Genomic DNA, 16,118 nt, shown 5'->3' on the forward strand with positions numbered 1-16,118 from the left:
TGCCACATGCGCTAAACTTGGGCTTTCAAAAATTAGGATGCGGCATTCGCTAATGTGAGCGACTAGTTCTTCTAAGCTAATGCTTTGGTCAGCATCAAGGGCAACAATGAGTCACTCAAGAGTGTTTCACACAAGGGCTTTAGCTTTGTCTTGACATGACTGAAATGTAGCAGACCATATTTGAGATTTGATTCTGTGCTCACTGCCGGGGCCTTCTCCCAACTTTACTTGTTTGGGTGCTTCTACCATGCTGAGATCAGCAAGAGGCACTGTGCCCTTGGAGAGAGCAGGAGGATTGGGTTGGGTGAGGCATTGTTTCTTAATTTTGGTGCTTGGCAGACAACAAAAATAAACTGACTTTCTCATCTAAAATTTTTACAGCGCTGAACTGGGGATGTCAGTGCCACATATATTTGGTGTAGCACTAAAGAACTTCTTCATGGCATTACAGCTTACCATCTAGCAGTGGCAGTACGCATGTTGATTTAATGCTCGCTGCTTGTTTAGTGACGTTAGGCCTGACATATGGTCGTTATGCTAACAATTGCCAAAATGTTCATTTTCATCTGCTTGGTTCTAAAATTCACTCGCATCTGCTGCTAATGCGTAAGGCTTGCTGCATTAGTGCTGCCACTCCTTCAGGTCGATGCACAAGTTGTTTTTCGCTGTCATTGTTTGGAGGTAGACTTTTTTTTTTTTTTTAGTATTAAAGCACTATTACAATGGGTAAACCCCGAACAACATTTCTTTTGTCCTGTGGTTTATAAACTTCGCCTCACTGCTATGGAGAGGTTATGTCTCGCACTCATTATGTTTCGGCCACGTGGCTTAGTACAGTCATTCCTGGATGTAAATCTGAGTTGAAGGGGGCTGGAGGTTGGTTAGAATTTAGTGCGGGCCTTTTTAAGTGTAGCGGAGCTAGATTTTGGTGTTTTATGGCCAGATAAACAAGGAAGGCATGCAGCATTAGCTGTAGCTTTCTCATGCCGCTTGCGAGCTAGACTGTCCCTCTTTTTGTGCAGAACCCAGCCAGCACAGAGGTGCCAGGCCGAAGTATGGGCTGTCTTCTCGTCTGACTGCTCAATTTCCGGAGCAATTCTCCACCTCGCCTGAAGTGCAAGTCGGTGGCCGCGGCCCGGTGCCAGGTGGCTCCGCGGAGGGACCGCAGATTCCTAGGCAGCCACGCACGCTGCTGCCTGCCTATATTTAACTCGGGAAGCCGGGCGACGGCAAGTCTGCCAAGGGTGAGTCTTTCCTTTGTGTGCACGCTAGCCGTGGAATGTGAATGCACCAGAGGGGGTGCAAGTGCAGTGTGTCATGTAAAAGGCAAGTGGTGACTGTAGGTGGTGTGATGTTACTGTGAACTACTGTTCACAGTGAACTCCAGTGAAACATGAATAAGGGCCACTCAACTCCTCTGAATATATGAATGTGCACTGAGCTGATGCACAAATGTAGATACACCGTGCATATATTATTGAGGACGCAAGCAAGCGTAACGTAGAACAAGCAACAAATTTTTTGTTTCTTGTCATTAGCTTTGCCTTGCAACTGTTTCTAGCATAGGAGCTGAAATAAAATGTGCACACAGCAGCAAGGTTGACATGCAGCTGCAATCAGAATATGATTTGCAACGCAATGCTGACGTCAAAATGGCGAAAGCGACCAAAGCTGACTGGTTTCATAAGGTAATAATGTATGCTATGCCTGTGCTGCCTAACCTTGCCTACCACTGTTGCTGGCTGATATCGGCGTCTCGGCCTTTTAGCGAGTGGGCCGGGTTGCATGTATGGCACTGCGCTTTACACTAAACTGCTCCTAAAGTCTTTCGTAGCCACTGAGTAGGATAAATTTTCATATGCAGGAAATTACTAGACAAGTACCTCGCAGCAAAGGGGCATAATTTTGTCTCATTGTGTTGATGCTTTGCATAGCTGCTGTGATTGAGGGGTCGAATTGCAGCTAGGGCAGCTAAATTTCAGTTTAGGTGAAAGGAAAAACGTTCCTGGGCTGGGTGATGTCGGCACTCATTAGAAGAATTCCAACTGGTAGAAACTAGTCCCGAGGCCTCCACTGAGTGTCCCTCGTAGCTGACATGTGCCTTTGGGGTGCTACAAATTAAAAATTGGAGAAGCTGTGTTCCGAAAAGTCGGAAGCCAAAAGCATATAATTACTTATGCAGCTTCTTAGACGGTCATTGGATATAGTCTAGCATGTGCCGTATATACCCACCTAATGAACCCACTCTCATAATGAACCCGCCCTCCAGTTTCATCCGCCAGAATCTACTTTTTTTTTTTTTTTTCAGCCTCTAGCATTTTGTAGCGGGGTCCTCTTTTTGCGCCCTCGGCATTGCAAACCTTGGCAGCGTGCCAAGATGCTGCCCCCCTTCCCCATGTCGCATGCCCTCATTCTGCCCACTTGTATGTTTGCACATGTACGCTTGCTCAGTAAATGTATTATGTGGGCACAATTTGTCGAAAGTTTCAACCTGGTAGCCGGGAAATCATGTTTTCTGGGAACGCATTAACCAGGAAAAATATAACGTCTTGCTATGGAACATTCTTAATGTCCGCGATTTTGAGCGTATTAACCGGGAAATCGTATGAACTCGGAACATATCAACGATTCAGTGTGTTCATTGGCATTGGCGTTGACAGTGTTCTAGATGAGGATGCTTTTGAGGAAAGGAAGGGTGGATAACTGGCTCTCTGGATAGCCCTGGCTCCCTGGCGCCCTGGACGGAGTCTGCGTTTACATCACGTTTCACGTTGCTCCGTCCTGTGACGTCATAACAGTGCACAGAGTTTGAATTGGAGGGCGGGAACAACTTTTTGAACTTCAAATCCAAATTTCTTTGAAATAAATGCATCTTTCGCTCCCGGACGAGTGGCAAGAAAGCCATGATATGCCGAACTATCATATTTTCCTAACCAAAAGAAAAAAAGAATGAGTGTTCTCCTCACTGTCCCTTTAAGGGAGGAAGAGGGTCTTAGAAAAAAATTTTATTAATGAAGTCAAAATTATGAAATCTTTAGGGAACATGTATTTTTGTGTGGTGATTCCAAATATGGAATTTAATTTCATGTGCAACAATTTCTTGAGCACTTATGCAATATGTTATGTAACTTTTTGAGAAGAGCTTTCAATAAATCCTGCTGCAGGGAACTTGCTAGAATGCATGTCACTGGTTTCTCTTGACATTGATCTATGCAATAAACCTAAGATTATCATCCTGTCTGTCATAAAAGTTGAGTTATAGAATTTTGAAGTTGTTGCTTCAGAAACAGGAAAACAAATATTTCTTCCCATTTGTGAAGTATGAAGTTCAATACCCTGTAACTCAACTTCTGTGATAGGCAGGATAATAATTTTACCCTTGATGCATAGCTTGTTGTCAAGACCAGCGGACGGGATGCATTCTAGCAAGTTCCCTGCAGCAAAATATTGTTAAAGCTCTCCGCAAAAAGTTACATGACATATTGCATCAAGTGCACAAGGCCTTGTTGTACATTAAATTTAATTCCATATTTGGAATCAGCACACAAAAATACATCTTCCCTGAAGACTTCATAATTGTGACTTCATTAATAAATATTTTTTTTCTAAGACCAGCTTCTCCCCTTAATAGAATATATTTGCTCTGAGTTGTCAAGAACCGGTTATTCCATATGCTTATGGCAACTCTGTATGAATGGTTGCACTTTTGGAGCTCACTGGCAGCACAAGATATTGGTGGTTGGGTCCAAAAATTCGCCTGCTTTTTGTTCTGCAGCTTTGCCATCGATGCAACTTTTTAATGGCTTCTTGCAGCTTTTGCTATATTAGTGAAACAAGATGTTTTTGAAAGCATTGGATGAAGGCTGTGTTGGCAGAGGTACAAGGCCTGTAGGGACATTTTTTACTGGAACAGCCCACTCACCCGGCTCATAGGAACTCTCCCAGTTAGGAAGTCGTGAAATGATACAGCAGAACTACGCTGTTTTTCATGAGGCCACGAGGAAAATTATACCAGCCAGGCAAAGTAGCCAAACAATGTGTGTGGATAAGATTGTGAGTGTTGTATGCGACTTTTTTTTTATTATTCCTTGTAAGCGCAATATGCTTCTGGAATTTACAAGCCTTTGCAGCTGCTAAGCTTTAAGGGGAGACACTGGTCTTAAAACGAAAATTTTTATTATTGGAGATATTGTAATGAAATTAGGTATCCGTATGTATTTCTTCCTCCTATTTTCATAAATGTAATTAGTTTCAACTTATCTCAATTAGTTTTCTACTTATGGAAAATTAACTGAAGCCTAATTAGGTAATTTCTTACGGGTCATTAAGACACTTTCCCTCAACATTTTTTGGTTCCGATTAAAATGTAGCCGTAGCCAAAGAGGTTCCTTGCGGAGCTATGCTATTTATGTTGTTATTAAGATACATCATCATATAAAAATGTTCAGTTATGTCGATGCATCACAATTCTGGAATATAATTAGCTGGTATTATTGTTCACAAAATTTGATATGTTCAACTTAGCCACATAAATATAGCATAGCTCCACAGTTGAATTCTTTCTGAATTCAATGATGTAAAGCTCATTAAAATTGCACCGCAAAAACATAATGAAAAGTTCCGTAACTCTAGTGACATTGGCAAAAAAATGAAGCTGAGAATATCGCAATTAAAGTTTTGACGCTGACTACAGAAAATTCTGGGAGGAATCTTCCACAACGGATTTTATTTAGGTGTTCCCTATCTGTTTCCCTACAAAGCAAAACAAAGAGTGTCTTATTCCATCCAAGGAAACATTAATAAAAAAATGTCGAAGGTGTAAGCGTGATGAAGTTGTAAAAAAAATGATTTCTTATGAAGTTATCGGTACATTTTTTTTTTTTAGGGGCAATGGAGTGCAGGCCTAGGGTGTTGAGCTCTAAAGACAATATTATGAATCCTGAAAACTGTTTTTTGAGAGACCTAGCAGTCCAGAGCCAAGGAGATCTGAGCCACCCTGGCAAGCAGATGGGTGGTCCTGAAAAGGACCGTTGGGTGCGACGCTCGACACGTCTCCTACTCTGTCTCTGAGAAGAACCCCCTGGACGTTAGGTAGCATGCTGCCCTGTGCTGCTGTAGAACGTCTTCATAGCAGTCCAGGACTGTAATCTTCAGTTGCTCCCGTTTTGTGCCGCCCTGTCAGTCTCTCTTTCGTATTAGCGCTCTTTAGCTGAGCTCCATTTGCCTTGCGCAAATGCAGGGCGCCTTTTCCTAGGCTTCGGCGAACAAGGCAGCCACCAGCAGCATAGCCCAGACTTGCAGTGATGGATTCATTAGTTGCCCTCCTTCCTTGGTTGTAGAGGGCAACAGCCTCAGCAGCAGCCGGCTTCACACTTTCCAAATAAGCATTTCCATTCTTTGAAGCTTGCGTCCAAACGAGAGAGTGTAGGCTCTCACTCACCTTCTGAGTCTTTCCTTCGCTGCATCGTGCCAACAGGTTCTCATCGCTGAGCTTTGCAAACACTGGCTCCAGAGCAGCCCCAACACGAGCCGGGAGGGCACTCTTTTGTGCAGGTGGAAGTTCACCACTGGCCAAGGCTCTGTTGAGCTTGCACCAAGAGTCAGCACCCTCAGGGCCCTTGGAGTGGTTCGGGACATCATTTGTAGAGGTCATGTGCAGGAGTGTAGCTTCCACTGCCTTCTTCACGCCTGGAACGTCTTGACTGTTGCTCCTCAGGGCATGGCCGTAGTAGTTGGTGATCTTCTTGATCTTTTCCTGCGTCAGCTTGCCTCTTCCGCCCAGAGATTCACCTTGAGCCTTCTTTCTATGAACCAGGTTCTGCAGAGCAGTCCGCATTCGCTTATGAACGTGGTTGATGCAATCCTTCTTGTCAGTCTTTATGAGTCTTTATGAGTCCGTACACTTTTGCTTCTGACAACGCATAAAAAGTCCGGCTGTCTCCAACAGAGAGGACGGTCGTGTAGCGCAGACCATACTTGGCCAGAGATCTTTAAAACATGGTCAGCGCATTCTCCACTTCCATGCGACCAGAGTTACAATCGATGTTTCGCTGGTACTCGTGGTGGCGAGCCAGTCACTGTAGCCTTCATCTTGTGGCTATGGTCCCAAGGCACATCTGAGACAAAAGTTCGAGTAAACAATGTGGTCTTTTGCCAGTGTACAGCTCAACAGTGCAGGCCACACTGATGTGAGAGCTACGACCTCGGGTCATCCACAAACCATCAAATATAACGTCAGTGTTCCCAATTCTACTCAAGAAGTCTCTATAGAGGTCCTTGATGACTGCCACACTGGCAGCTTCACTTGCGGTCGCTGTGCTTTCGCAGGCTTTCACAAAGTTTTCAGGTGTCCCTGAAAGGCCTTGTGGTGCAGACCTCGGTGGGACAGGTTCATACAGGCGCAAAAGTCTGCAAGTGCAGTCAAGCCTTTGCCTATCGTCTGTATTCCCTTCATGGCCCTCATGTTGACCTCGAAGGGAGTTATGTTGTCAGTTCCACTTACTTGTTGGGAAGAAAATTGCTTCCTCTCCAAGTGCAGCTACCGCAGATGAGCTGGAGCTTTACAGCTAAGCCATACTCCTTGTCTGTTGCCTTGCTCAAAGTCAGACTTCCTGCGCCGCAGGTTCCGCACTTCGGTTGCGCAATAAAGTTGTTTAGAACTTTCATGTCCACAATCACGAACTCGGTGCCAGTATCATCGGTCTGGCACTCCGCGCTGGCGCCAAGAAGTTCAAACTTGCGCTGGGTCGCTAAGTTTTCCGGCAGAGGGGACTTCGTGTTCGCCGATCACTCAACAAACTGCGCCTGCTCCGCCGCAGAGTAGTATGCGGCATCAACACGAACTGTACCGTAATCCGGGAATCAATTCGAGCTGGAACTCGGTCCTGCAGTGTCGTCAGCGAGCAGCGTGGTTGATGTTCCAGACAGATCCAGCGAGTCCGGCACCGGCTCTAGCGAAGGTCCCGACAGCGCACTTGTGGCCGATGCTGTACCATGCCCGTTTCTTACGGCTTCCAAAAGCTCGTTGCATGCACGGTTTAAGTCGGTTGTCTCCCGTCATCTTGATCGCATGGGAAAAATCCCAGCACAAAGCAGAAACATGGCGCATCAAGAAAAAACAAGCGCAAACGCAGACGCACATGAAGCGGCAGTGACGCTGGTAAGCGCAAAAGCGGAAAAAAAAAAAATGACGCGCCGGTTACTCCAGCCAATGGCAGGCGCGAAAAGCGCGCCATGCGCGAGCCAATCAGCGACCCGGAAATGGTCTTCGGAAAGCCAGCCAGGGCAGTCATTTTGCTTGAGCGACGCCATTTTGAGACATCGCAAATTGTGCGCAACGAAAACAGCTTCAAACCAAGCCCAAGATGGCGGCCATCGGCCGTCTGCAGCGTCCGCGGCATGCGTGGGAAGTTCAAACAAATTTCGCCTTTTTGGGGACATTTCGTGGCTGCCGTGGCATATTGAAAGCATATTTTATCGCATTTCCCGACCAAATTTACCGTTAATAATTTGAGAATAGGTGCTTGAAGGGTCAAACATTCCGAAAATGAGTTTTGCTCAAAATCGATTGTTTGACCATTTTTGACTGTTCTAAGACATGCATCTCCCCTTAAGTCTAATAAAATTAGAATATAATCTGACTCACTAGTAGATCACGATCACATTTATTTCGTAGTGAAAAGTTTGTGCAACAGCTATGGCCCATTTGTCAGTACTGTATCTGCAAGCTTTGTTGACAGATTTTTGGTGTTCATTTTTCGTTTTGAACAGCGGTGTGGCCACGGGGACACTCCGGCGCCCCTGGCTATCGTGAACTCCAGAGCAAGGTTGCCGAACTGGAGACAAAGCTGAGAGGTGGGTATCTAGCATAGGATGGGGAAGCGGAAACTTCTTGTTTGCTAGAACGCTGGTGACAAGGCGACCTGGTGTCATTTTTATACAGTGTTGTAACACCTTAGAATAGAGCAGTGGAATGCCTGTGGCCATTTCAAAAGTCTCTCGTGACCACCGTAAGAAAGGCTAGTTTTAGAGGTTGTTTGACCACTGTGTGTTACGGCGCTGGCACATTTACAGAGAGGCAGGATGGCAGCCAGCAAACTTCTATTCCGAGCACCCCCATGAGAGCGCACTCTCTGGACCGCAGCAACCACGAGATGGACTGCCTGAGAAACGACAGTGTTCAACCACGGGGTCAGGTGGGTGGTCCTTTCCTAATAATCGAAAAAAAAAAAATGTTATAATATATATTATATGTTATGTAAAGTGCATGGTCTGTTGCTTGAGTTGAAATATGTGTTCGGCTAATGGTTGACTCTTGATCTCGGTGGCCCTGACTAACGTCCCTTTATGAAGAAGGTAGTGACATTCTCCGTTTCCTGCTGGCTTCCTTCTAATACCTCCATGCCCATCATTGCGTGAGAGCGTCGCTGAAAGGGTCAAAACTTGTTGGTGCACTTGCAAAATTCCAAAGCTTTGCCATTGTTTTGCCATTTATTGGCCGGGCAGGAGTTTCCTGCTTGAACTGTCTGCACCCGGTGGTGGTTCCTGCCCGACCTGCCTTAGCTTGATTGTGGTCTCTTCGCCACCAGAAAATCGCCTCTTCTGATAGAATGTTTTCAGTGCTTTCCCTTCGACATAACTGCAGCGTGAAAAAAAATACAAACGCAATGGAAGGAAAACACTGACGACACGGACAATCGCTGCACTCACAACTGGTTTTATTTTGCCAATACATGCAAAATATAAAGGTTCCGCTGTGCATGCACTCACATAATACAGAAGAAAAGGAGACGTGCCAACGACAACATAGCTCTTCTTAGCTCGTGCCTCAGTTCCAATACCATCGGCGTTGATGCCATCTGGGGTGCACGCCATGGCAATATGCCAGGATGCTGCGCCAGTAACAGCATGGTGTGTTTATATTTTGACGAGAGCGCCAGCGGCAATGGCTCACTTGGCAAGCTTGGCAACGTGCCAGGACACTGCTGTGGCCGGCTGCCGACAGGGTATGTGTTGTAAGAAAGCCGGCGAGACTGTGAGGAAGAGACATGGGGCATGAGGTAGCACGTGTCAGAGTACATGCACTCGAACACCGGAGGAGAACCTGGTAGTTTAGGCCAGAATATCACAATAAGTTTTTACTTTCACCCCACAGCTAATGCTAAAACATTCGCGGTACACACATGTAACTGTCCTCTGAGTTTTTTTTTTATGTAGAATGTTGTCCCACTCGTTTGGGTGACCTCTTCTGTGCAATTGGTCATTAAATCGGCTATGGTGCAGCTGCGTCTCGTGCATACGCTGATGTTATGATCCTTTCCAAACCAAGGAAGAAATTGGTTGGGTTTTAACATAGTTAAGGGGGGAGACTACCCTTAAACACCAACTTTTTTGTTTCTTGAGATATCTGAATGAAATATTCAGGGTAGGCGAAGAGCACGACCATTTGAAGAACTACCAAGTTTCATGGAGCTGTGGGCACTGGTTCCGAAGTTACAGGAGTACAGCAGCCGACGTGTAATTCGGACTCTAATAATTCGGACTTGTAGGATATTTCGGACCTCGTTGAGGCACCGTCAGTCTCCCCATAGAAGCGCATACATATTCACAACGGATATTTCGGATCTAAAAAGTCCGAAAGTTCGATTTTTCGGACTAATTTCAGTCGCCTGCGGGCCAAAGTTGGCCATCTTTTCGGCGGCGCAAAAGGCGCTATCTTGGATGTGGTGGATTTATGCTGCAGTTGGCTTTGCTTGACACACTTTCGGTACCTCATTGTTGCCAGTAGAGGTCCCTGCGATCTCTGACACTTGGAGGTGGCAGCCGGATTGTCATCGCCGCCAACTTGCTTTTGTCGCCGACGTTGTCGCGGGCAGTTATCGCTTGTCCCATACGTTGAGAATTCGTTGTTGGGAAGGAAATTGTGAAGGAGCTATCTCACATGTCGGTAGGAAAGGATAAAAAGAGGGACTGAGAGAAGAAAGGAAAAAAAAGATCTGCCGTAATGGAGGGCTCCGGAATAATTTCGACTACCTGGGGAACTTTAACGTGCACTGACATCACACAGGACACGGGCGCCTTTGCGTTTCGCCTCCATCGAAACGCGCCCACCGCGGTCGGGTTCCAACCCGGGTTCTCCGGAGCAGTAGCCGAGCGCCCTAACCACAGAGCCACCGTGGCGGGTCTCATACGTTCGCCGTTTCGTCACTTGGGTTTCTCTGACCGTGTTGACCGAGTGGCGCTCAGTCCTCACAAAGTTACATCTGTTCGCCGTTTTGTGATTGCGTCCGGCGGTTCCGCCGCTTTGAGAGAAAAGTGCCTTATCTTCGCGTGTGTTGAACAAGCGGTGTGGTGCACACTCAGATTGTGGACAGCATGGACCCGCTGTGTCCGTCAAACAAGCGTGGCAAGTATTCCAACTAAATGCGGTGACCTTGCTGTCTAGCGTGTGCAGTGAAAGCACAACCATGGCGCAAATACAGGCGCAAATCGTCGCCAACAAGAGAAATTTTCCGCAAGGTAACATCAGTGACATTTTAAAGCAGATTTTTCTCAATAAAGTGATTTTTTTGTACTTCACGGATTTTTCGGACTGTTCGATTATTTGGACCATTTTTGAGGTTCCTTCGAGTCCGAAAAATCGGTCGGCGACTGTATATCAAAGTGGTTCACATAGGTCGCTTATTCCAGGCCTGGAGAATTTGAAAATGGGTTTGGCTCTGTGAAATTCGTTATGGTCATTCCTGGATAGGTGCCCCAGGGCAAGACAGAGCCCTTTTTCTAAATTTCCTTGCTGGAAAAGTCAAGCCCAGCACTGAATTTAGTGTCAATAAACTAGATCTTCATTAGGCATATTTAAATTGCTTATGACAAATTCCAGAAGCAATAACTTGAAAAAGCGGGCTTGTCTTGTTCTCAAAAATGTATTCAGGTACGGAGTAAAAAAAGCCTTATGGAAATCCGATAAGCGGTTCCCGAGCAGCAGCCAGAATGAGCAGCCCCGCCAGGCAAAAAATACATCCTGAGAAAACAGCCCTCAAAGGTTGCGAGAACACAAGCTTTCTTGTTTCTTGTGATATCTGAATGAAATTTTCAGGGTAGACTAAAAACACAAACATTTGAAGAAATACCAAGGTTCATGAAGCTGTGCACACTGGTTCTCAAGTTACAGGAGCATATCAAAATGGTTCACATAGGTCTATTTCTCCAGGCCTGGAGAATTTGAAAACAGTGCTGTCACTGTGAAATTCATTGGGGTTATTCCTAGTTAGGTACCGGAGGTCAAAACGAGGCCCTTTTGATGAATTTCCTTGCTGAAAAATTTTAGCATAGCACTGAATTTAGTGTCATTAATTAGACCTCATTAAGCCAATATTAATTGCTTATGACAGATTCCATACGCAATAATCTGAATAAACGAGCTTGACCTGCCCTCTGAAATTTATTTAGGTACGGAATAAAAAAAAAGACCCCATGGAAATCCGGTAAGTGGCTCCCGAGATGCAGCCAGAATCTCGATCTTCTCGGACGTCAGGAAATGTTTCCAAGTGAACGGCGTGCGATGCATTCTCATGCCTCGGGGTAGATGCGAGACAGGAGCTGGAGGTCGCAGTCGCCGAGTTTGATGCGTTCGGTACGCAAGGCATGCCCGAAGCAACGCATTCTTGCACCGATGAAGATGCTGGTACGTCGCTGGAAGCGGCAACGCAATTGCTGTCTAGTAGCGATGTAGAAGAAGTTACGCGGCTGGAAGCATCGACAGTCCTTGTTGGCGGCACGCTTTTCCGAAAGAACACAGTTCATACCACGCTTCCGGGCACTGAACGCGTGTAGCGTCTTTAGCTTTGTTGGACGCATCTTGAGTGACTGCGCAATAGTCAACAGTCTGCAGGAAACTGTTCGGACGGCACGGCGAGAGATCGTAAAGACGGTGGCAGCGGCGATCACAATGAGAAAAGTAGAGAGCCAAGGCTGGTGGGGCGACGCGCTGGCCTCCGCTGGAGGGGACCGCCGCGTCAGCGTGCGCAGCAGCCAATAGCAGGCGCGTGATCCCCCGCGTTCTCAAGGAGCGCGCCCTTCGCCCAATCGCAGTCTCGCATTTCAAAGGCGGGAAACTCGAAAGGCGCTTTTAGGCCCCCAATCACAAACGAGTAGCGCTTCCACCACGCCGCCGCTGCCGTTGTCGAAGGCAGGCAAAAGAGAGCAAGAATTCACAAACAGAACAAGACCAAGATGGCGGCTCTTGGTTCACTGGCTGAGCAACAGCGTACGCACACAGTTGGGGTATTTTCTGCACTCTCTCGCAGCTCAGCGGCGAGGCGTTAAGCGCTGGAGGATGCCGAACAGTGTTGGTCATGTGCCAGTGTAGTGAAGTCGGTCCCGCTTTGGCCAGTGTGCGGACACGGCTTCTTAGATATTTAATTTGAAGTACTTTCACGACAAATTAGTCGTTCATATTTGCAGAAAAGGTAGTTAATGGCACATACTACCGCAATGTGCACTTTTCCAAAAATCGGCTTTTTCACGATTTTTCGATTTTCAAGGGCCGCATCCCCCCCTTAAGCGCTGGAGGATGCCGAACAGTGTTGATCAGGCACCAGTGTAGTGAAGACAGTCCCACTTTGGCCAGTGTGTGGTCACTGTGCCACATGCGCTAAACTTGGGCTTTCAAAAATTAGGATGCGGCATTCGCTAATGTGAGCGACTAGTTCTTCTAAGCTAATGCTTTGGTCAGCATCAAGGGCAACAATGAGTCACTCAAGAGTGTTTCACACAAGGGCTTTAGCTTTGTCTTGACATGACTGAAATGTAGCAGACCATATTTGAGATTTGATTCTGTGCTCACTGCCGGGGCCTTCTCCCAACTTTACTTGTTTGGGTGCTTCTACCATGCTGAGATCAGCAAGAGGCACTGTGCCCTTGGAGAGAGCAGGAGGATTGGGTTGGGTGAGGCATTGTTTCTTAATTTTGGTGCTTGGCAGACAACAAAAATAAACTGACTTTCTCATCTAAAATTTTTACAGCGCTGAACTGGGGATGTCAGTGCCACATATATTTGGTGTAGCACTAAAGAACTTCTTCATGGCATTACAGCTTACCATCTAGCAGTGGCAGTACGCATGTTGATTTAATGCTCGCTGCTTGTTTAGTGACGTTAGGCCTGACATATGGTCGTTATGCTAACAATTGCCAAAATGTTCATTTTCATCTGCTTGGTTCTAAAATTCACTCGCATCTGCTGCTAATGCGTAAGGCTTGCTGCATTAGTGCTGCCACTCCTTCAGGTCGATGCACAAGTTGTTTTTCGCTGTCATTGTTTGGAGGTAGACTTTTTTTTTTTTTTTAGTATTAAAGCACTATTACAATGGGTAAACCCCGAACAACATTTCTTTTGTCCTGTGGTTTATAAACTTCGCCTCACTGCTATGGAGAGGTTATGTCTCGCACTCATTATGTTTCGGCCACGTGGCTTAGTACAGTCATTCCTGGATGTAAATCTGAGTTGAAGGGGGCTGGAGGTTGGTTAGAATTTAGTGCGGGCCTTTTTAAGTGTAGCGGAGCTAGATTTTGGTGTTTTATGGCCAGATAAACAAGGAAGGCATGCAGCATTAGCTGTAGCTTTCTCATGCCGCTTGCGAGCTAGACTGTCCCTCTTTTTGTGCAGAACCCAGCCAGCACAGAGGTGCCAGGCCGAAGTATGGGCTGTCTTCTCGTCTGACTGCTCAATTTCCGGAGCAATTCTCCACCTCGCCTGAAGTGCAAGTCGGTGGCCGCGGCCCGGTGCCAGGTGGCTCCGCGGAGGGACCGCAGATTCCTAGGCAGCCACGCACGCTGCTGCCTGCCTATATTTAACTCGGGAAGCCGGGCGACGGCAAGTCTGCCAAGGGTGAGTCTTTCCTTTGTGTGCACGCTAGCCGTGGAATGTGAATGCACCAGAGGGGGTGCAAGTGCAGTGTGTCATGTAAAAGGCAAGTGGTGACTGTAGGTGGTGTGATGTTACTGTGAACTACTGTTCACAGTGAACTCCAGTGAAACATGAATAAGGGCCACTCAACTCCTCTGAATATATGAATGTGCACTGAGCTGATGCACAAATGTAGATACACCGTGCATATATTATTGAGGACGCAAGCAAGCGTAACGTAGAACAAGCAACAAATTTTTTGTTTCTTGTCATTAGCTTTGCCTTGCAACTGTTTCTAGCATAGGAGCTGAAATAAAATGTGCACACAGCAGCAAGGTTGACATGCAGCTGCAATCAGAATATGATTTGCAACGCAATGCTGACGTCAAAATGGCGAAAGCGACCAAAGCTGACTGGTTTCATAAGGTAATAATGTATGCTATGCCTGTGCTGCCTAACCTTGCCTACCACTGTTGCTGGCTGATATCGGCGTCTCGGCCTTTTAGCGAGTGGGCCGGGTTGCATGTATGGCACTGCGCTTTACACTAAACTGCTCCTAAAGTCTTTCGTAGCCACTGAGTAGGATAAATTTTCATATGCAGGAAATTACTAGACAAGTACCTCGCAGCAAAGGGGCATAATTTTGTCTCATTGTGTTGATGCTTTGCATAGCTGCTGTGATTGAGGGGTCGAATTGCAGCTAGGGCAGCTAAATTTCAGTTTAGGTGAAAGGAAAAACGTTCCTGGGCTGGGTGATGTCGGCACTCATTAGAAGAATTCCAACTGGTAGAAACTAGTCCCGAGGCCTCCACTGAGTGTCCCTCGTAGCTGACATGTGCCTTTGGGGTGCTACAAATTAAAAATTGGAGAAGCTGTGTTCCGAAAAGTCGGAAGCCAAAAGCATATAATTACTTATGCAGCTTCTTAGACGGTCATTGGATATAGTCTAGCATGTGCCGTATATACCCACCTAATGAACCCACTCTCATAATGAACCCGCCCTCCAGTTTCATCCGCCAGAATCTACTTTTTTTTTTTTTTTTCAGCCTCTAGCATTTTGTAGCGGGGTCCTCTTTTTGCGCCCTCGGCATTGCAAACCTTGGCAGCGTGCCAAGATGCTGCCCCCCTTCCCCATGTCGCATGCCCTCATTCTGCCCACTTGTATGTTTGCACATGTACGCTTGCTCAGTAAGTGTATTATATGGGCACAATTTGTCGAAAGTTTCAACCTGGTAGCCGTGAAATCATGTTTTCTGGGAACGCATTAACCAGGAAAAATATAACGTCTTGCTATGGAACATTTTTAATGTCCGCGATTTTGAGCGTATTAACCGGGAAATCGTATGAACTGGGAACATATCAACGATTCAGTGTGTTCATTGGCATTGGCATTGACAGTGTTCTAGATGTGGATGCTTTTGAGGAAAGGAAGGGTGAATAACTGGCTCTCTGGATAGCCCTGGCTCCCTGGCGCCCTGGACGGAGTCTGCGTTTACATCACGTTTCACGTTGCTCCGTCCTGTGACGTCATAACAGTGCACAGAGTTTGAATTGGAGGGCGGGAACAACTTTTTGAACTTCAAATCCAAATTTCTTTGAAATAAATGCATCTTTCGCTCCCGGACGAGTGGCAAGAAAGCCATGATATGCCGAACTATCATATTTTCCTAACCAAAAGAAAAAAAGAATGAGTGTTCTCCTCACTGTCCCTTTAAGGGAGGAAGAGGGTCTTAGAAAAAAATTTTATTAATGAAGTCAAAATTATGAAATCTTTAGGGAACATGTATTTTTGTGTGGTGATTCCAAATATGGAATTTAATTTCATGTGCAACAATTTCTTGAGCACTTATGCAATATGTTATGCAACTTTTTGAGAAGAGCTTTCAATAAATCCTGCTGCAGGGAACTTGCTAGAATGCATGTCACTGGTTTCTCTTGACATTGATCTATGCAATAAACCTAAGATTATCATCCTGTCTGTCATAAAAGTTGAGTTATAGAATTTTGAAGTTGTTGCTTCAGAAACAGGAAAACAAATATTTCTTCCCATTTGTGAAGTATGAAGTTCAATACCCTGTAACTCAACTTCTGTGATAGGCAGGATAATAATTTTACCCTTGATGCATAGCTTGTTGTCAAGACCAGCGGACGGGATGCATTCTAGCAAGTTCCCTGCAGCAAAATATTGTTAAAGCTCTCCGCAAAAAGTTACATG

At 46.0% G+C, this 16,118-nt stretch overlaps 1 protein-coding gene across 1 annotated transcript in view; it reads left to right on the plus strand.

Moving 5' to 3' along the window:
• Positions 1-15,576, plus strand: part of LOC144114586 (uncharacterized) — a 96,408-nt gene extending 80,832 nt beyond the window's left edge. The window contains exons 21-24 of the mRNA XM_077648422.1: positions 1,023-1,244; positions 7,771-7,854; positions 8,074-8,195; positions 13,664-15,576. The gene's annotated coding sequence lies outside the window, so the exon portion shown is untranslated. The remainder of the gene's footprint in view (positions 1-1,022; positions 1,245-7,770; positions 7,855-8,073; positions 8,196-13,663) is intronic.
• The last annotated feature ends 542 nt before the right edge of the window (positions 15,577-16,118 follow it).

The sequence above is a fragment of the Amblyomma americanum genome, chromosome 1 (assembly GCF_052857255.1).
Source record: "Amblyomma americanum isolate KBUSLIRL-KWMA chromosome 1, ASM5285725v1, whole genome shotgun sequence".
NCBI lineage: Eukaryota > Metazoa > Arthropoda > Arachnida > Ixodida > Ixodidae > Amblyomma > Amblyomma americanum.